This window comes from Drosophila tropicalis, unplaced genomic scaffold (genome assembly GCF_018151085.1).
Source record: "Drosophila tropicalis isolate 14030-0801.00 unplaced genomic scaffold, ASM1815108v1 contig_222, whole genome shotgun sequence".
In the NCBI taxonomy this organism is placed as follows: domain Eukaryota; kingdom Metazoa; phylum Arthropoda; class Insecta; order Diptera; family Drosophilidae; genus Drosophila; species Drosophila tropicalis.
This window is the reverse complement of record NW_027172672.1, coordinates 49,248-71,578: the sequence shown is the minus strand read 5'-3', so window position 1 is coordinate 71,578 and position 22,331 is coordinate 49,248.

The window sequence follows — 22,331 nt, the reverse complement described above, 5'->3', positions numbered from 1 at the left end:
GTCTAGAACATATAATTCAGTCTTTATGGCTATACAAAAAAGGTTTGCGGACAAAGGACACAAGATAGCGGGTCTATAACTCATAGTGCAGCTTTCATGTCTTTAGAAGCCAAGTTGTCTCTCAAAAGACCTAAGATATCGGGTCTAGAACACCTAATTCAGCTTTTATGGCTGTAGATGTTATAGTTTCGGACACAGGACACCAGATAGCGGGTTTAGAACTTTCAGTGCAGCTTTTATGTCTGTGAAGCCAAGGTGTCTGCCAAAAGACTTAAAATAGCGGGTCTAGAACATATTGAAGCTAAGTTGTCGTACACAGGACCCAAGATAGCGGGACTATAACTCATAGTGCAGCTTTTATGTCTGTAGATGCCAAGGTGTCTCTCAAAAGGCCTAAGATATCGGGTCTAGAACACCTAATTCAGCTTTTATGGCTATAGATGTTATAGTTTCGGACACAGAACCCAAGCAAGCGCGTCTAGGACTCATAATGCAGTTTTCATATCTGAAAAAGCTAAGGTGTCTCTCAAAAGGACACAGGGCACAAAATAGCGGGTCTAGAACTTATGATGCAGCTTTTATGTCTGTAGAAGCCAAGGTGTCTCTCAAAAGATCCAATATAGCGTAGTGCAGCTTTCATGTCTGTAGAAGCCAAGTTGTCTCTCAAAAGACCTAAGATATCGATTCTTGAACACCTAAGGCTTTTATGCCTATGGAAGTTATAAAATAGGATCTAGAACACCTAAGTCAGCTTTTATGGCTAAAGATATTATAGTTTCGGACACAGAATTCAAGAAAGCGGGTCTAGGACTCATAATGCAGTTTGCATATTTGTATGAGCCAAGGTGTCTGCCAAAAGACCTAAAATAGCAGGTCTGGAACATAAAATTCAGCCTTAATGGGTATATAAAGTAGGTTTGCGGACACAGCATGCAAGATTGCGGGTCCTGGCATCAAACTGCAGTTTAATGACTAAAGAAGACCGGATGTTTTCAAATAGAGGTAAGATACAAGGTCTAGAGCACATAATGCAGTTTTTAAAGAACATATAATTCAGCCTTTATGGCTGTACAAAGTAGGTTTGTGGACACAGGACACAAGATAGCGGATCTTTAACTCATAGTGCAGGTTTCATGTCTGTAGAACTCAAGAGAGCGGGTCTAGGACTAATAATGCAGTTTTCATATCTGTAGAAGCCAAGGTGTCTCTCAAAAGACCCAATGTACAAAGTAGGTTTGCGGACACAGGACCCAAAATAGCGGGTCTAGAATTCATACAGCAGCTTTCATGTCTGTAGAAGCCAAGTTGTCTCTCCAAAGATTTAAGATATTTGTTTTTTATGGAACAGCTTTTATGTCTGTTGTCGTTGTCGTACGCAGAATCTAAGATAGCGGGTCTAGAATTTATAGTGCAGCTTTTATGTCTGTAGAAGCCAAGGTGTCTCTCAAAAGACCTAAGATATCGGGTCTAGAACACCTAATGCAGTTTTTTTGGCTATAGATGTTATAGTTTCGGACACAGAACTCAAGAAAGCGGGTCTAGAACTCATAATGCAGTTTGCATATCTGTATGAGCCATGGTGTCTGCCAAAAGACCTAAAATAGCTGGTCTGGAACATATAATTTAGCCTTAATGGGTATATTAAGTAGTTTTGCGGACTCAGCACCCAAGATTGCGCGTCCTTGCATCAAACCTCAGTTTAATGACCAAAGAAGACCGGATGTCTTCAACTAGAGGTAAGATATAAGGTCTAGAGCACATAATTCAGTTTTTATATCTGTAGAAGCCAAGGTGTCTTTTAAGGACCCAAGATAGCGGGTCTAGAACTCATAGTGCAGTTTTCAAATCTGTAGAAACTGTCTCTCGAAAGACCTAATCTAGCGGGTTTAGAACATATTGAATCTAAGTTTTTGTACACAGGACAAAAGATAGCGGGTCTAGAATTCATGGTGCAGCTTTTATGTCTGTAGAAGCCAAGGTGTCTCTCAAAATACTTAACATAGCGGGTCTAGAACATATATTGCAGCTTTTATGGCTATAAAAGTTATAATATCGGACACAGGACCCAAGAGAGCGGGTCTAGGAGTCATAATGCAGTTTTCAAATCTGTGAAGCCAAGGTGTCTGCCAAAAGACTTCAAATAGCGGGTCTAGAACATATTGAAGCTAAGTTGTCGTACACAGGACCCAAGATAGCGGGTCTAGAACTCATAGTGCAGCTTTCACGTCTGTAGAAGCTAAGGTGTCTCTCAAAAGACCTAAAATAGCGGGTCTAGAACATATATTGCAGCTTTTATGGCTATAAAAGTTATAATATCGGACACAGGACACAAGAGAGCGGGTCTAGGTCTCATAATTCAGTTTTCAAATCTGTGAAGCCAAGGTGTCTGCCAAAAGACTTAAAAAAACGGGTCTAGAACATATTGAAGCTAAGTTGTCGTACACAGGACCCAAGATAACGGGTCTAGAACTCATAGTGCAGCTTTCATGTCTGTAGAAGCCAAGTTGTCTCTTCAATGATTTAAAATATCGGTTCTTATGGAACAGCTTTTATGTCTGTTGTTGTTGTCGTACACAGGACCCAAGATAGCGGGTCTAGGACTCATAATGCAGTTTTCATATCTGTAGAAGACAAGGTGTCTCTCAAAAGACCTAAGATATCGGGTCTAGAACATATAATTCAGTCTTTATGGCTATAGATGTTATAAATTCGGACTCAGAACCCAAGAGACCGGTTCTGGCACTCATAATGCAGTTTTCATATCTGTAGAAGCCAAGGTGTCTGCCAAAAGACTTAAAAAAACGGGTCTAGAACATATTGAAGCTAAGTTGTCGTACACAGGACCCAAGATAGCGGGTCTAGAACTCATAGTGCAGCTTTCATGTCTGTAGAAGCCAAGTTGTCTCTTCAATGATTTAAAATATCGGTTCTTATCGAACAGCTTTTATGTCTGTTGTTGTTGTCGTACACAGGACCCAAGATAGCGGGTCTAGGACTCATAATGCAGTTTTCATATCTGTAGAAGACAAGGTGTCTCTCAAAAGACATAAGATACCGAGTCTAGAACACCTTATTCAGCTTTAATGGCTATAGATGTTATAGTTTCGCACACAGAACCCAAGAGACCGGTTCTGGGACTCATAATGCAGTTTTCATATCTGTAGAAGACAAGGTGTCTCTCAAAAGACCTAAGATATCGGGTATAGAACATATAATTCAGTCTTTATGGCTATAGATGTTATAAATTCGGAATCAGAACCCAAGAGTGCGGGTCTAGGACTCATAATGCAGTTTTCATATCTGTAGAAGCCAAAAAGTCTTTTAAAAGACCCAATACAGCGGGTCTAGAACATATAATTCAGCCTTTATGGCTAAACAAAGTAGGTTTGCGGACAAAGGAGACAAGATAGCGGGTCTATAACTCATAGTGCAGCTTTCATGTCTTTAGAAGCCAAGTTGTCTCTCAAAAGACCTAAGATATCGGGTGTAGAACACCTAATTCAGCTTTTATGGCTATAGATGTTATAGTTTCGGACACAGAACCGAAGAGACCGGTTCTGGGACTCATAATGCAGTTTTCATATCTGTAGAGGACAACGTGTCTCTCAAAAGACCTAAGATACCGGGTCTAGAACACCTAATTCAGCTTTAATGGCTTTAGATGTTAAAGTTTCGGACACAGAACCGAAGAGACCGGTTCTGGGACTCATAATGCAGGTTTCAAAAAGTCTTTCAAAAGACCCAATACAGCGGGTCTAGAACATATAATTCAGCCTTTATGGCTATACAAAGTAGGTTTGCGGACACAGGACACAAGATAGAGGGTATATAACTCATAGTGCAGCTTTCATGTCTTTAGAAGCCAAGTTGTCTCTCAAAAGATATAAGATATCGGGTCTAGAGCACCTAATTCAGCTTTTATGGCTATAGATGTTATAGTTTCGGACTCAGAACCCAAGAGACCGGTTCTAGGACTCATAATGCAGTTTTCAAAAAGTCTTTCAAAAGACCCAATACAGCGGGTCTAGAACATATAATTCAGCCTTTATGGCTATACAAAGTAGGTTTGCGGACACAAAACACAAGATAGCGGGTATATAACTCATAGTGCAGCTTTCATGTCTTTAGAAGCCAAGTTGTCTCTCAAAAGATATAAGATATCGGGTCTAGAGCACCTAATTCAGTTTTTATGGCTATAGATGTTATAGTTTCGGACACAGAACCCAAGAGACCGGTTCTACGACTCATAATGCAGTTTTCAAAAAGTCTTTCAAAAGACCCATAACAGCGGGTCTAGAACATATAATTCAGCCTTTATGGCTATACAAAGTAGGTTTGCGGACACAGGACACAAGATAGCGGGCATATAACTCATAGTGCAGCTTTCATGTCTTTAGAAGCCAAGTTGTCTCTCAAAAGACCTAAGATATCGGTTTTTGAACACATAATTTAGCTTTTATGGCTATAGATGTTATAGTTTCGGACACAGAACCCAAGAGACCGGTTCTAGGACTCATAATGCAGTTTTCAAAAAGTCTTTCAAAAGACCAAATACAGCGGGTCTAGAACATATAATTCAGCCTTTATGGCTATACAAAGTAGGTTTGCGGACAAAGGACACAAGATAGCGGGTCTATAACTCATAGTGCAGCTTTCATGTCTTTAGAAGCCAAGTTGTCTCTCAAAAGACCTAAGATATCAGGTGTAGAACACCTAATTCAGCTTTTATGGCTATAGATGTTATAGTTTCGGACACAGAACCCAAGAGACCGGTTCTAGGACTCATAATGCAGTTTTCAAAAAGTCTTTCAAAAGACCCAATACAGCGGGTCTAGAACATATAATTCAGCCTTTATGGCTATACAAAGTAGGTTTGCGGACACAGGACACAAGATAGCGGGTATATAACTCATAGTGCAGCTTTCATGTCTTTAGAAGCCAAGTTGTCTCTCAAAAGATATAAGATATCGGGTCTAGAGCACCTAATTCAGCTTTTATGGCTATAGATGTTATAGTTTCGGACTCAGAACCCAAGAGAGCGGGTCTAGGAGTAATGCAGTTTTCATATCTGTAGAACTCATAGTGAAGCTTTCATGTCTTTAGAAGCCAAGTTGTCTCTCAAAAGACCTAAGATATCGGTTTTTGAACACATAATTTAGCTTTTATGCCTAAAGAAGTTAAAGTTTCGGACACAGAACCCAAGAGAGCGGGTCTAGGACTCATAATGCAGTTTTCATATCTGTAGAAGCCAAGTTGTCTCTCAAAAGACCTAAGATATCGGGTCTAGAACACCTAATTCAGCTTTTATGGCTATAGATGTTATAGTTTCGCACACAGAACCGAAGAGAGCGGGTCTGGGACTCATAATGCAGTTTTCATATCTGTAGAAGCCAAGGTGTCTCTCAAAAGACCCAATATAGAGTGTCTAGAACATATAATTCAGTCTTTATGGCTATACAAAGTAGGTTTGCGGACACAGGACTCAAGATAGCGGGTCTATAACTTATAGTGCAGCTTTCATGTCTGTAGAAGCCAAGTTGTCTCTTCAATGATTTAAAATATCGGTTCTTATGGAACAGCTTTTATGTCTGTTGTTGTTGTTGTCGTACACAGGACCCAAGATTGCGGGTCTAGAACTCATAGTGCAGCTTTTATGTCTGTAGAAGCCAAGGTGTCTCTCAAAAGACCTAAGATATCGGGTCTAGAACACCTAATTCAGCTTTAATGGCTATAGATGTTATAGTTTCGCACACAGAACCAAAGAGAGGAGGTCTGGGACTCATAATGCAGTTTTCATATCTGTAGAAGCCAAGGTGTCTCTCAAAAGACCCAATATAGCGTGTCTAGAACATATAATTCAGTCTTTATGGCTATACAAAGTAGGTTTGCGGACACAGGACCCAAGATAGCGGGTCTAGAACATATAATTCAGTCTTTATGGCTATACAAAGTAGGTTTGCGGACACAGGACCCAAGATAGCGGGTCTAGAACTCATAGTGCAGCTTTTATGTCTGTAGAAGCCAAGGTGTCTCTCAAAAGACCTAAGATATCGGGTCTAGAACACCTAATTCAGCTTTAATGGCTATAGATGTTATAGTTTCGCACACAGAACCAAAGAGAGCAGGTCTGGGACTCATGATGCAGTTTTCATATCTGTAGAAGCCAAAGTGTCTCTCAAAAGACCCAATATAGCGGGTCTAGAACATATAATTCAGCCTTTATGGCTATACAAAGTAGGTTTGCGGACACAGGACACAAGATTGCGGGTCTATAACTCAAAGTGCAGCTTTCATGTCTGTAAAAGCCAAGGTGTCTAATAAGGACTAGGACTGGAACTCATAATGCAGTTTTCAAATCTGTAGATACTGAGGTGTCTCTCAAAAGACCTAATATAGCGGGTTTAGAACATATTGAATCTAAGTTGTTTTACACAGGACATAAGATAGCGGGTCTAGGACTCATAGTGCAGCTTTCATGTCTGTAGAAGCCAAGGTGTCTCTCAAAAGACCTAAGATATCGGGTCTAGAACACCTAATTCAGCTTTTATGGCTATAGATGTTATAGTTTCGGACACAGAACCCAAGAGAGCGGGTCTAGGACTCATAATCCAGTTTTCATATCTGTAGAAGCCAAAGTGTCTCTCAAAAGACCCAATATAGCGGGTCTAGAACATATAATTCAGCCTTTATGGCTATACAAAGTAGGTTTGCGGACACAGGACACAAGATTGCGGGTCTATAACTCAAAGTGCAGCTTTCATGTCTGTAAAAGCCAAGGTGTCTAATAAGGACTAGGACTGGAACTCATAATGCAGTTTTCAAATCTGTAGATACTGAGGTGTCTCTCAAAAGACCTAATATAGCGGGTTTAGAACATATTGAATCTAAGTTGTTTTACACAGGACACAAGATAGCGGGTCTAGGACTTTCAGTGCAGCTTTTATGTCTGTAGAAGCCCAGGTGTCTTTTAAGGACCCAAGATAGCGGGTCTATAACTCATAGTGCAGCTTTCATGTCTGTAGAAGCCAAGGTGTCTCTCAAAAGACCTAAGATATCGGGTCTAGAACACCTAATTCAGCTTTTATGGCTATAGATGTTATAGTTTCGGACACAGAACCCAAGAGAGCGGGTCTAGGACTCATAATCCAGTTTTCATATCTGTAGAAGCCAAGGTGTCTCTCAAAAGACAAAATATAGCGTGTCTAGAACATATAATTCAGCCTTTATGGCTATACAAAGTAGGTTTGCGGACACAGGACACAAGATTGCGGGTCTATAACTCAAAGTGCAGCTTTCATGTCTTTAGAAGCCAAGTTGTCTCTCAAAAGACCTAAGATATCGGGTCTAGAAAACCTAATTCAGCTTTTATGGCTGTAGATGTTAAAGTTTCGGACACAAGACACAAGATAGCGGGTTTAGACCTTTCAGTGCAGCTTTTATGTCTGTAGAGGCCAAGGTGTCTTTTAAGGACCCAAGATAACAGGACTATAACTCATAGTGCAGCTTTTATGTCTGTAGAAGCCAAGGTGTCTCTCAAAAGACCTAAGATATCGGGTCTAGAACACCTAATTCAGCTTTAATGGCTATAGATGTTATAGTTACGCACACAGAACCCAAGAGAACAGGTCTGGGACTCATAATGCAGTTTTCATATCTGTAGAAGCCAAAGTGTCTCTCAAAAGACCCAATATAGCGTGTCTAGAACATATAATTCAGTCTTTATGGCTATACAAAGTAGGACATATAATTCAGTCTTTATGGCTATACAAAGTAGGTTTGCGGACACAGGACACAAGATAGCGGGTCTATAACTCATAGTGCAGCTTTCATGTCTTTAGAAGCCAAGTTGTCTCTCAAAGGCCTTAGATATCGGGTCTAGAACACCTAATTCAGCATTTATGGCTATAGATGTTAAAGTTTCGGACACAGAACCCAAGAGAGCGGGTCTAGGACTCATAATGCAGTTTTCATATCCAAGCCAAGGTGTCTCTCAAAAGACCAAAGATATCGGGTCTAGAACACCTAATTCAGCTTTTATGGCTATAGATGTTATAGTTTCGGACTCAGAACCCAAGAGAGCGAGTCTAGGACTCATAATGCAGTTTTCATATCTGTAGAAGCCAAAGTGTCTCTCAAAAGACCCAATATAGCGTGTCTAGAACATATAATTCAGCCTTTATGGCTATACAAAGTAGGTTTGCGGACACAGGACACAAGATTGCGGGTCCATAACTCAAAGTGCAGCTTTCATGTCTGTAAAAGCCACGGTGTCTTATAGGGACTAGGACTGGAACTCATAATGCAGTTTTAAAATCTGTACAAACTGAGGTGTCTCTCAAAAGACCTAACATAGCGGGTTTAGAACATATTGAATCTAAGTTGCTTTACACAGGACACAAGATAGCGGGTCTAGGACTTTCAGTGCAGCTTTTATGTCTGTAGAAGCCCAGGTGTCTTTTAAGGACCCAAGATAGCGGGTCTAGAACTCATAGTGCAGCTTTTATGTCTGTAGAAGCCAAGGTGTCTCTCAAAAGACCTAAGATATCGGGTCTAAAACACCTAATTTAGCTTTTCGGACACAGAACCCAAAAAAGCGGGTCTAGGACTCATAATCCAGTTTTCATTTCTGTAGAAGCCAAGGTGTTTCTCAAAAGACAAAATATAGCGTGTCTAGAACATATAATTCAGCCTTTATGGCTATACAAAGTAGGTTTGCGGACACAGGACACAAGATTGCGGGTCTATAACTCATAGTGCAGCTTTTATGTCTGTAGAAGCCAAGGTGTCTTTTAAGGACTAGGACTAGAACTCATAATGCAGTTTTCAAATCTGTAGAAACTGAGGTGTCTCTCAAAAGACCTAATATAGCGGGCTTAGAACATATTGAATCTAAGTTGTTTTACACTGGACACAAGATAGCGGGTCTAGGACTTTCAGTGCAGCTTTCATGTCTTTAGAAGCCAAGTTGTCTCTCAAAAGACCTAAGATATCGGGTCTAGAAAACCTAATTCAGCTTTTATGGCTGTAGATGTTATAGTTTCGGACACAAGACACAAGATAGCGGGTTTAGAACTTTCAGTGCAGCTTTTATGTCTGTAGAGGCCAAGGTGTCTTTTAAGGAACCAAGATAACAGGACTATAACTCATAGTGCAGCTTTTATGTCTGTAGAAGCCAAGGTGTCTCTCAAAAGACCTAAGATATCGGGTCTAGAACACCTAATTCAGCTTTAATGGCTATAGATGTTATAGTTACGCACACAGAACCCAAGAGAACAGGTCTGGGACTCATAATGCAGTTTTCATATCTGTAGAAGCCAAAGTGTCTCTCAAAAGACCCAATATAGCGTGTCTAGAACATATAATTCAGTCTTTATGGCTATACAAAGTAGGACATATAATTCAGTCTTTATGGCTATACAAAGTAGGTTTGCGGACACAGGACACAAGATAGCGGGTCTATAACTCATAGTGCAGCTTTCATGTCTTTAGAAGCCAAGTTGTCTCTCAAAGGCCTCAGATATCGGGTCTAGAACACCTAATTCAGCATTTATGGCTATAGATGTTAAAGTTTCGGACACAGAACCCAAGAGAGCGGGTCTAGGACTCATAATGCAGTTTTCATATCCAAGCCAAGGTGTCTCTCAAAAGACCAAAGATATCGGGTCTAGAACACCTAATTCAGCTTTTATGGCTATAGATGTTATAGATTCGGACTCAGAACCCAAGAGAGCGAGTCTAGGACTCATAATGCAGTTTTCATATCTGTAGAAGCCAAAGTGTCTCTCAAAAGACCCAATATAGCGTGTCTAGAACATATAATTCAGCCTTTATGGCTATACAAAGTAGGTTTGCGGACACAGGACACAAGATTGCGGGTCCATAACTCAAAGTGCAGCTTTCATGTCTGTAAAAGCCACGGTGTCTTATAGGGACTAGGACTGGAACTCATAATGCAGTTTTAAAATCTGTACAAACTGAGGTGTCTCTCAAAAGACCTAACATAGCGGGTTTAGAACATATTGAATCTAAGTTGTTTTACACAGGACACAAGATAGCGGGTCTAGGACTTTCAGTGCAGCTTTTATGTCTGTAGAAGCCCAGGTGTCTTTTAAGGACCCAAGATAGCGGGTCTAGAACTCATAGTGCAGCTTTTATGTCTGTAGAAGCCAAGGTGTCTCTCAAAAGACCTAAGATATCGGGTCTAAAACACCTAATTTAGCTTTTCGGACACAGAACCCAAAAAAGCGGGTCTAGGACTCATAATCCAGTTTTCATTTCTGTAGAAGCCAAGGTGTTTCTCAAAAGACAAAATATAGCGTGTCTAGAACATATAATTCAGCCTTTATGGCTATACAAAGTAGGTTTGCGGACACAGGACACAAGATTGCGGGTCTATAACTCATAGTGCAGCTTTTATGTCTGTAGAAGCCAAGGTGTCTTTTAAGGACTAGGACTAGAACTCATAATGCAGTTTTCAAATCTGTAGAAACTGAGGTGTCTCTCAAAAGACCTAATATAGCGGGCTTAGAACATATTGAATCTAAGTTGTTTTACACTGGACACAAGATAGCGGGTCTAGGACTTTCAGTGCAGCTTTCATGTCTTTAGAAGCCAAGTTGTCTCTCAAAAGACCTAAGATATCGGGTCTAGAACACCTAATTCAGCTTTTATGGCTGTAGATGTTATAGTTTCGGACACAGGACACAAGATAGCGGGTATAGAACTTTCAGTGCAGCTTTTATGTCTGTAGAAGCCAAGGTGTCTTTTAAGAACCCAAGATAGCGGGTCTATAACTCATAGTGCAGCTTTCATATCTGTAGAAGACAAGGTGTCTCTCAAAAGACCTAAGATATCGGGTCTAGAACATATAATTCAGTCTTTATGGCTAAAGATTTTATAAATTCGGACTCAGAACCCAAGAGAGCGGGTCTAGGACTCATAGTGCAGTTTTCATATCTGTAGAAGCCAAGGTGTCTGCCAAAAGACTTAAAAAAACGGGTCTAGAACATATTGAAGCTAAGTTGTCGTACACAGGACCCAAGATAGCGGGTCTAGAACTCATAGTGCAGCTTTCATGTCTGTAGAAGCCAAGTTGTCTCTTCAATGATTTAAAATATCGGTTCTTATCGAACAGCTTTTATGTCTGTTGTTGTTGTCGTACACAGGACCCAAGATAGCGGGTCTAGGACTCATAATGCAGTTTTCATATCTGTAGAAGACAAGGTGTCTCTCAAAAGATATAAGATACCGAGTCTAGAACACCTTATTCAGCTTTAATGGCTATAGATGTTATAGTTTCGGACACAGAACCCAAGAGACCGGTTCTGGGACTCATAGTGCAGTTTTCATAGCTGTAGAAGACAAGGTGTCCCTCAAAAGACCTAAGATATCGGGTCTAGAACATATAATTCAGTCTTTATGGCTATAGATGTTATAAATTCGGACTCAGAACCCAAGAGAGCGGGTCTAGGACTCATAATGCAGTTTTCATATCTGTAGAAGCCAAAAAGTCTTTCAAAAGACCCAATACAGCGGGTCTAGAACATATAATTCAGCCTTTATGGCTATACAAAGTAGGTTTGCGGACAAAGGACACAAGATAGCGGGTCTATAACTCATAGTGCAGCTTTCATGTCTTTAGAAACCAAGGTGTCTCTCAAAAGACCTAAGATATCGGGTCTAGAACACCTAATTCAGCTTTAATGGCTATAGATGTTATAGTTTCGAACACAGAACCCAAGAGACCGGTTCTGGCACTCATAATGCAGTTTTCATATCTGTAGAAGCCAAGGTGTCTGCCAAAAGACCTAAGATATCGGGTCTAGAACATATAATTCAGTCTTTATGGCTATAGATGTTATAAATTCGGACTCAGAACCCAAGAGAGCGGGTCTAGGACTCATAATGCAGTTTTTATATCTGTAGAAGCCAAAAAGTCTTTTAAGAGACCCAATACAGCGGGTCTAGAACATATAATTCAGCCTTTATGGCTAAACAAAGTAGGTTTGCGGACAAAGGAGACAAGATAGCGGGTCTACAACTCATAGTGCAGCTTTCATGTCTTTAGAAGCCAAGTTGTCTCTCAAAAGACCTAAGATATCGGGTGTAGAACACCTAATTCAGCTATTATGGCTATAGATGTTATAGTTTCGGACACAGAACCCAAGAGACCGGTTCTAGGACTCATAATGCAGTTTTCATATCTGTAGAAGACAAGGTGTCTCTCAAAAGACCTAAGATACCGGGTCTAGAACACCTTATTCAGCTTTAATGGCTATAGATGTTATAGTTTCGGACACAGAACCCAAGAGACCGGTTCTGGGACTCATAATGCAGTTTTCATATCTGTAGAAGACAAGGTGTCTCTCAAAAGACCTAAGATATCGGGTCTAGAACATATAATTCAGTCTTTATGGCTATAGATGTTATAAATTCGGACTCAGAACCCAAGAGAGCGGGTCTAGGACTCATAATGCAGTTTTTATATCTGTAGAAGCCAAAAAGTCTTTTAAAAGACCCAATACAGCGGGTCTAGAACATATAATTCAGCCTTTATGGCTAAACAAAGTAGGTTTGCGGACAAAGGAGACAAGATAGCGGGTCTATAACTCATAGTGCAGCTTTCATGTCTTTAGAAGCCAAGTTGTCTCTCAAAAGACCTAAGATATCGGGTGTAGAACACCTAATTCAGCTATTATGGCTATAGATGTTATAGTTTCGGACACAGAACCCAAGAGACCGGTTCTAGGACTCATAATGCAGTTTTCATATCTGTAGAAGACAAGGTGTCTCTCAAAAGACCTAAGATACCGGGTCTAGAACACCTAATTCAGCTTTAATGGCTTTAGATGTTATAGTTTCGGACACAGAACCCAAGAGACCGGTTCTGGGACTCATAATGCAGGTTTCATATCTGTAGAAGTCAAGGTGTCTCTCAAAAGACCCAATATAGCGTGTCTAGAACATATAATTCAGTCTTTATGGCTATACAAAGTAGGTTTGCGGACAAAGGACACAAGATAGCGGGTCTATAACTCATAGTGCAGCTCTCCTGTCTTTAGACGCCAAGGTGTCTCTCAAAAGACCTAAGATATCAGGTGTAGAACACCTAATTCAGCTTTTATGGCTATAGATGTTATAGTTTCGGACACAGAACTCAAGAGACCGGTTCTAGGACTCATAATTCAGTTTTCAAAAAGTCTTTCAAAAGACCCAATACAGCGGGTCTAGAACATATAATTCAGCCTTTATGGCTATACAAAGTAGGTTTGCGGACACAGGACACAAGATAGCGGGTATATAACTCATAGTGCAGCTTTCATGTCTTTAGAAGCCAAGTTGTCTCTCAAAAGATATAAGATATCGGGTCTAGAGCACCTAATTCAGCTTTTATGGCTATAGATGTTATAGTTTCGGACTCAGAACCCAAGAGAGCGGGTCTAGGAGTAGTGCAGTTTTCATATCTGTAGAACTCATAGTGAAGCTTTCATGTCTTTAGAAGACAAGTTGTCTCTCAAAAGACCTAAGATATCGATTTTTGAACACATAATTTAGCTTTTATGCCTATAGAAGTTAAAGTTTCGGACACAGAACCCAAGAGAGCGGGTCTAGGACTCATAATGCAGTTTTCATATCTGTAGAAGCCAAGGTGTCTCTCAAAAGACCTAAGATATCGGGTCTAGAACACCTAATTCAGCTTTTATGGCTATAGATGTTATAGTTTCGCACACAGAACCCAAGAGAGCGGGTCTGGGACTCATAATGCAGTTTTCATATCTGTAGAAGCCAAGGTGTCTCTCAAAAGACCCAATATAGAGTGTCTAGAACATATAATTCAGTCTTTATGGCTATACAAAGTAGGTTTGCGGACACAGGACTCAAGATAGCGGGTCTATAACTTATAGTGCAGCTTTCATGTCTGTAGAAGCCAAGTTGTCTCTTCAATGATTTAAGATATCGGTTCTTATGGAACAGCTTTTATGTCTGTTGTTGTTGTTGTCGTACACAGGACTCAAGATTGCGGGTCTAGAACTCATAGTGCAGCTTTTATGTCTGTAGAAGCCAAGGTGTCTCTCAAAAGACCTAAGATATCGGGTCTAGAACACCTAATTCAGCTTTAATGGCTATAGATGTTATAGTTTCGCACACAGAACCAAAGAGAGCAGGTCTGGGACTCATAATGCAGTTTTCATATCTGTAGAAGCCAAGGTGTCTCTCAAAAGACCCAATATAGCGTTTGTAGAACATATAATTCAGTCTTTATGGCTATACAAAGTAGGTTTGCGGACACAGGACCCAAGATAGCGGGTCTAGAACTCATAGTGCAGCTTTTATGTCTGTAGAAGCCAAGGTGTCTCTCAAAAGACCAAAGATATCGGGTCTAGAACACCTAATTCAGCTTTAATGGCTATAGATGTTATAGTTTCGCACACAGAACCCAAGAGAGCAGGTCTGGGACTCATAATGCAGTTTTCATATCTGTTGAAGCCAAAGTGTCTCTCAAAAGACCCAATATAGCGGGTCTAGAACATATAATTCAGCCTTTATGGCTATACAAAGTAGGTTTGCGGACACAGGACACAAGATTGCGGGTCTATAACTCAAAGTGCAGCTTTCATGTCTGTAAAAGCCAAGGTGTCTAATAAGGACTAGGACTGGAACTCATAATGCAGTTTTCAAATCTGTAGATACTGAGGTGTCTCTCAAAAGACCTAATATAGCGGGTTTAGAACATATTGAATCTAAGTTGTTTTACACAGGACACAAGATAGGGGGTCTAGGACTTTCAGTGCAGCTTTTATGTCTGTAGAAGCCCAGGTGTCTTTTAAGGACCCAAGATAGCGGGTCTATAACTCATAGTGCAGCTTTCATGTCTGTAGAATCCAAGGTGTCTCTCAAAAGACCTAAGATATCGGGTCTAAAACACCTAATTCAGCTTTTCGGACACAGAACCCAAGAGAGCGGGTCTAGGACTCATAATCCAGTTTTCATATCTGTATAAGCCAAGGTGTCTGCCAAAAGACCTAAAATAGCAGGTCTGGAACATATAATTTAGCCTTAATGGGTATATTAAGTAGTTTTGCGGACTCAGCACCCAAGATTGCGCGTCCTTGCATCAAACCTCAGTTTAATGACCAAAGAAGACCGGATGTCTTCAAATAGAGGTAAGATATAAGGTCTAGAGCACATAATGCAGTTTTAATATCTGTAGAAGCCAAGGTGTCTTTTAAGGACCCAAGATAGCAGGTCTAGAACTCATAGTGCAGTTTTCAAATCTGTAGAAACTGTCTCTCGAAAAACCTAATCTAGCAGGTTTAGAACATATTGAATCTAAGTTTTTGTACACAGGACAAACGATAGCGGGTCTAGAATTCATGGTGCAGCTTTTATGTCTGTAGAAACCAAGGTGTCTCTCAAAAGACCTAAAATAGCGGGACTAGAATATATATTGCAGCTTTTATGGCTTTAAAAGTTATAATATCGGACACAGGACCCAAGAGAGCGGGTCTAGGACTCATAATGCAGTTTTCAAATCTGTGAAGCCAAGGTGTCTGCCAAAAGACTTAAAATAGCGGGTCTAGAACATATTGAAGCTAAGTTGTCGTACACAGGACCCAAGATAGCGGGTCTAGAACTCATAGTGCAGCTTTCACGTCTGTAGAAGCTACGGTGTCTCTCAAAAGACCTAAAATAGCGGGTCTAGAACATATATTGCAGCTTTTATGGCTATAAAAATTATAATATCGGACACAGGACACAAGAGAGCGGGTCTAGGTCTCATAATGCAGTTTTCAAATCTGTGAAGCCAAGGTGTCTGCCAAAAGACTTAAAAAAACGGGTCTAGAACATATTGAAGCTAAGTTGTCGTACACAGGACCCAAGATAGCGGGTCTAGAATTCATAGTGTAGAAGCCAAATTGTCTCTTCAATGATTTAAAATATCGGTTCTTATGGAACAGCTTTTATGTCTGTTGTAGTTGTCGTACACAGGACCCAAGATAGCGGGTCTAGAACTCATAGTGCAGCTTTTATGTCTGTAGAAACCAAGGTGTCTCTAAAAAGACCTAAGATATCGGGTCTAGAACACCTAATTCAGCTTTAATGGCTATAGATGCTATAGTTTCACACACAGAACCCAAGAGAGCTGGTCTGGGACTCATAATGCAGTTTTTATATCTGTAGAAGCCAAGGTGTCTCTCAAAAGACCCAATATAGCGTGTCTAGAACATATAATTCACTCTTTCAAGTTGTCTCTCAAAAGACCTAAGATATCGGGTCTAGAACACCTAATTCAGCTTTTATGGCTATAGATGTTATAGTTTCGGACACAGAACCCAAGAGACCGGTTCTAGGACTCATAATGCAGTTTTCATATCTGTAGAAGACAAGGTGTCTCTCAAAAGACCTAAAATATCGGGTCTAGAACATATAATTCAGTCTTTATGGCTATAGATGTTAAAAATTCGGACTCAGAACCCAAGAGAGCGGGTCTAGGACTCATAATGCAGATTTCATATCTGTAGAAGCCAAAAAGTCTTTCAAAAGACCCAATACAGCGGGTCTAGAACATATAATTCAGACTTTATGTGCTAGGTACAAAGTAGGTTTGCGGACACAGGACACAAGATAGCGGGTCTATAACTCATAGTGCAGCTTTTATGTCTGTAGAAACCAAGGTGTCTCTCAAAAGACCTAAGATATCGGGTCTAGAACACCTAATTCAGCTTTAATGGCTATAGATGTTATAGTTTCACACACAGAACCCAAGAGAGCGGGTCTAGGACTCATAATGCAGTTTTCATATCTGTAGAAGCCAGGGTGTCTCTCAAAAGACAAAATATAGCGTGTCTAGAACATATAATTCAGCCTTTATGGCTATACAAAGTAGGTTTGCGGACACAGGACACAAGATTGCGGGTCTATAACTCATAGTGCAGCTTTCATGTCTTTAGAAGCCAAGTTGTCTCTCAAAGGCCTTAGATATCGGGTCTAGAACACCTAATTCAGCATTTATGGCTATAGATGTTATAGTTTCGGACACAGAACCCAAGAGAGCGGGTCTAGGACTCATAATGCAGTTTTCATATCCAAGCCAAGGTGTCTCTCAAAAGACCAAAGATATGGGGTGTAGACCACCTAATTCAGCTTTTATGGCTATAGATGTTATAGTTTCGGACTCAGAACACAAGAGAGCGAGTCTAGGACTCATAATGCAGTTTTCATATCTGTAGAAGCCAAAGGGTGTCTCTCAAAAGACCCAAAATATAGCGTGTCTAGAACATATAATTCAGCTTTTATGGCTATACAAAGTAGGTTTGCGGACACAGGACACAAGATTGCGGGTCCATAACTCAAAGTGCAGCTTTCATGTCTGTAAAAGCCAAGGTGTCTTATAGGGACTAGGACTGGAACTCATAATGCAGTTTTCAAATCTGTAGAAACTGAGGTGTCTCTCAAAAGACCTAATATAGCGGGTTTAGAACATATTGAATCTAAGTTGTTTTACACAGGACACAAGATAGCGGGTCTAGGACTTTCAGTGCAGATTATATGTCTGTAGAAGCCCAGGTGTCTTTTAAGGACCCAAGATAGCGGGTCTAGAACTCATAGTGCAGCTTTTATGTCTGTAGATGCCAAGGTGTCTCTCAAAAGACCTAAGATATCGGGTCTAGAACACCTAATTCAGCTTTTGTGGCTTTAGATGTTATAGTTTCGGACTCAAAACCCAAGAGAGCGGGTGTAGGACTCATAATGCAGTTTTCATATCTGTAGAAGCCAAAGTGTCTCTCAAAAGACCCAATATAGCGGGTCTTGAACACCTAATTCAGCTTTTATAGATGTTATAACTTCGGACACAGAGCGCAAGAGAGTTTTCATATCTGAAGTAGCCAAGGTTTCTTTCAAAAGACCCAATATAGCAAGTCTAGAACATATAATTCAGTTTTTATGGCTATACAAAGTAGGTTTGCGGACACAGGACACAAGCGGATCTATAACTCATAGTGCAGCTTTCATGTCTGTAGAAGCCAAGTTGTCTCTTCAATGATTTAAGATATCGGTTCTTATGGAACAGCTTTTATGTCTGTTCTTGTTGTCATACAAAGGACCCAAGATAGCGGGTCTAGAATTTATAGTGCAGCTTTTATGTCTGTAGAAGCCAAGGTGTCTCTCAAAAGACTTAAGAAATCGTGTCTAGAACACCTAATTCAGCTTTTATGGCTATAGATGTTATAGTTTCGGACACAGAACCCAAGAGAGCGGGTCTGGGTCTCATAATGCAGTTTTCATATCTGTAGAAGCCAAGGTGTCTCCCAAAAGACCCAATATAGCGTGTCTAGAACATATAATTCAGTCTTAATGGCTATACAAAGTAGGTTTGCGGACACAGGACACAAGATAGCGGGTTTATAACTCATAGTGCAGCTTTCATGTCTGTAGAAGCCAAGTTGTTTCTTTAATGATTTAAGATATCGGTTCTTATGGAACAGCTTTTATGTCTGTTCTTGTTGTCATACAAAGGACCCAAGATAGCGGGTCTAGAATTTATAGTGCAGCTTTTATGTCTGTAGAAGCCAAGGTGTCTCTCAAAAGACTTAAGAAATCGTGTCTAGAACACCTAATTCAGCTTTTATGGCTATAGATGTTATAGTTTCGGACACAGAACCCAAGAGAGCGGGTCTGGGTCTCATAATGCAGTTTTCATATCTGAAGTAGCCAAGGTTTCTTTCAAAAGACCCAATATAGCAAGTCTAGAACATATAATTCAGTCTTAATGGCTATACAAAGTAGGTTTGCGGACACAGGACACAAGATAGCGGGTTTATAACTCATAGTGCAGCTTTCATGTCTGTAGAAGCCAAGTTGTCTCTTTAATGATTTAAGATATCGGTTCTTATGGAACAGCTTTTATGTCTGTTGTTGTTGTCGTACACAGGACCCAAGAAAGCGGGTCTATAATTCAATGTGCAGCTTTCATGTCTTTAGAAGCCAAGTTGTCTCTCAAAAGACCTAAGATATCGGGTCTAGAACACCTAATTCAGCTTTTATGGCTATAGATGTTATGATTTCGGACACAGAACCCAAGAGAGCGGGTCTAGGACTCATAATCCAGTTTTCACATCTGTAGAAGCCAAGGTGTCTCTCAAAAGACCTAAGATATCGGGTCTAGAACACCTAATTCAGCTTTTGTGGCTTTAGATGTTATAGTTTCGGACTCAAAACCCAAGAGAGCGGGTGTAGGACTCATAATGCAGTTTTCATATCTGTAGAAGCCAAGGTGTCTCTCAAAAGACCCAATATAGCGGGTCTTGAACACCTAATTCAGCTTTTATAGATGTTATAACTTCGGACACAGAGCGCAAGAGAGTTTTCATATCTGAAGTAGCCAAGGTTTCTTTTAAAAGACCCAATATAGCAAGTCTAGAACATATAATTCAGCCTTTATGGCTATACAAAGTAGGTTTGCGGACACAGGACACAAGATAGCGGGTCTATAACTCATAGTGCAGCTTTCATGTCTTTAGAAGAAAAGTTGTCTCTCAAAAGACCTAAGATATCGGTTTTTGAACACTTAATTTAGCTTTTATGCCTATGGAAGTTATAGTTTCGGACACAGAACACAAGGGAGCGGGTCTAGGACTCATAATCCATTTTTCATATCTGTAGAAGCCAAGGTGTCTCTCAAAAGACCTAAGATATCGGGTCTAGAACACATAATTCAGCTTTTATGTCTATAGATGTTATAGTTTCGGACTCAAAACCCAAGAGAGCGGGTCTAGGACTCATAATGCAGTTTTCATATCTGTAGAAGCCAAAGTGTCTCACAAAAGACCCAAAATAGCGGGTCTAGAACATATAATTCAGCCTTTATGGTTATACAAAGTAGGTTTGCGGACACAGGACACAAGAAGCGGGTCTATAACTCATAATGCAGCTTTCATATGTGTAGAAGCCAAGTTGTCTCTTCAATGATTTAAGATATTGGTTCTTATGGAACAGCTTTTATGTCTGTAATGTTATAGTTGTCGTACACAGAACCCAAGATAGCGGGTCTAGGACTTACATAATGCAGCTTTTATATCTGTAGAAAAATCTAAACATAAATCCAAGGTGTCTCTCAAAAAGACCTAAGATATCGGGTCTAGAACACCTAATTCAGCTTTTATGGCTATAGAGTTATAGTTTCACATTCCAGAACCCAAGAGAGCGGGTCTAGGACTCATAATGCAGTTTTCATATCTGTAGAAGCCAAGGTGTCTCCCAAAAGACCCAAAATAGCGGGTCTAGAACATATAATTCAGCTTTTATGGCTATACAAAGTAGGTTTGCGGACACAGGACACAAGATTGCGGGTCCATAAACTCATAAGTGCAGCTTTTAATATCTGTAAAAGCCAAGGTGTCTTATAGGGACCCAAGATAGAGGACTAGAACTCATAATGCAGTTTTCAAATCTGTAGAAACTGAGGTGTCTCTCAAAAGACCTAATATAGCGGGTTTAGAACATATTGAATCTAAGTTTTTTTACACAGGACACAAGATAGCGGGTCTAGGACTTTCAGTGCAGATTATATGTCTGTAGAAGCCCAGGTGTCTTTTAAGGACCCAAGATAGCGGGTCTAGAACTCATAGTGCAGCTTTTATGTCTGTAGATGCCAAGGTGTCTCTCAAAAGACCTAAGATATCGGGTCTAAAACACATAAGTCAGCTTTTCGGACACAGGACCCAAGAGAGCGGGTCTAGGACTCATAATGCAGTTTTCCCATCTGTAGAAGCCAAGGTGTCTCTCAAAAGACAAAATATAGCATGTCTAGAACATATAATTCAGCCTTTATGGCTATACAAAGTTATGATTTGCGGACACAGGACACAAGATAGCGGGTCTATAACTCATAGTGCAGCTTTCATATCTGTAGAAGCCAAGGTGTCTTTTAAGGACTAGGACTAGAACTCATAATGCAGTTTTCAAATCTGTAGAAACTGAGCTGTCTCTCAAAAGACCTAATATAGCGGGCTTAGAACATATTGAATCTAAGTTGTTTTACACAGGACACAAGATAGCGGGTCTAGGACTTTCAGTGCAGCTTTTATGTCTGTAGAAGCCCAGGTGTCTTTTAAGGACCCAAGATAGCGGGTCTATAACTTATAGTGCAGCTTTCATGTCTGTAGAAGCCAAGTTGTCTCTTCAATGATTTAAGATATCGGTTCTTATGGAACAGCTTTTATGTCTGTTGTAGTTATTCATACACAGGACCCAAGATAGCGGGTCTAGAATTTATAGTGCAGCTTTTATGTCAGTAGAAGCTAAGGTGTCTCTCAAAAGACTTAAGAAATCGGGTCTAGAACACCTAATTTAGCTTTTATGGCTATAGATGTTATAGCTTCGGACTCAGAACCCAAGAGAGCGAGTCTAGGACTCATAATGCAGTTTTCATATCCGTAGAAGCCAAGGTTTTCTCAAAAGACTTAAGAAATCGGGTCTAGAACACCTAATTCAGCTTTTATGGCTATAGATGTTATAGCTTCGGACTCAGAACCCAAGAGAGCGAGTCTAGGACTCATAATGCAGTTTTCATATCTGTAGAAGCCAAAGTGTCTCTCAAAAGACCTAAGATATCGGGTCTAGATTACCTAATTCAGCTTTTATGGCTATAGATGTTATAGTTTCGGACCCAGAACCCAAGAGAGCGGGTCTAGGACTCATAATCCAGTTTTCATATCTGTAGAAGCCAAGGTGTCTCTCAAAAGACAAAATATAGCGTGTCTAGAACATATAATTCAGCCTTTATGGCTATACAAAGTAGGTTTGCGGACACAGGACACAAGATTGCGGGTCCATAACTCAAAGTGCAGCTTTCATGTCTGTAAAAGCCAAGGTGTCTTATAGGGACTAGGACTGGAACTCATAATGCAGTTTTCAAATCTGTAGAAACTGAGGTGTCTCTCAAAAGACCTAATATATCGGGTTTAGAACATATTGAATCTAAGTTGTTTTTACACAGGACACAAGATAGCGGGTCTAGGACTTTCGGTGCAGATTATATGTCTGTAGAAGCCTAGGTGTCTTTTAAGGACCCAAGATAGCGGGTCTAGAACTCATAGTGCAGCTTTTATGTCTGTAGATGCCAAGGTGTCTCTCAAAAGACCTAAGATATCGGGTCTAAAACACCTAAGTCAGCTTTTATGGCTGTAGATGTTATAGTTTCGGACACAGGACACAAGATAGCGGGTTTAGAACTTTCAGTGCAGCTTTTATGTCTGTAGAAGCCAAGGTGTCTTTTAAGGACCCAAGATAGCGGGTCTATAACTCATAGTGCAGCTTTCATGTCTTTA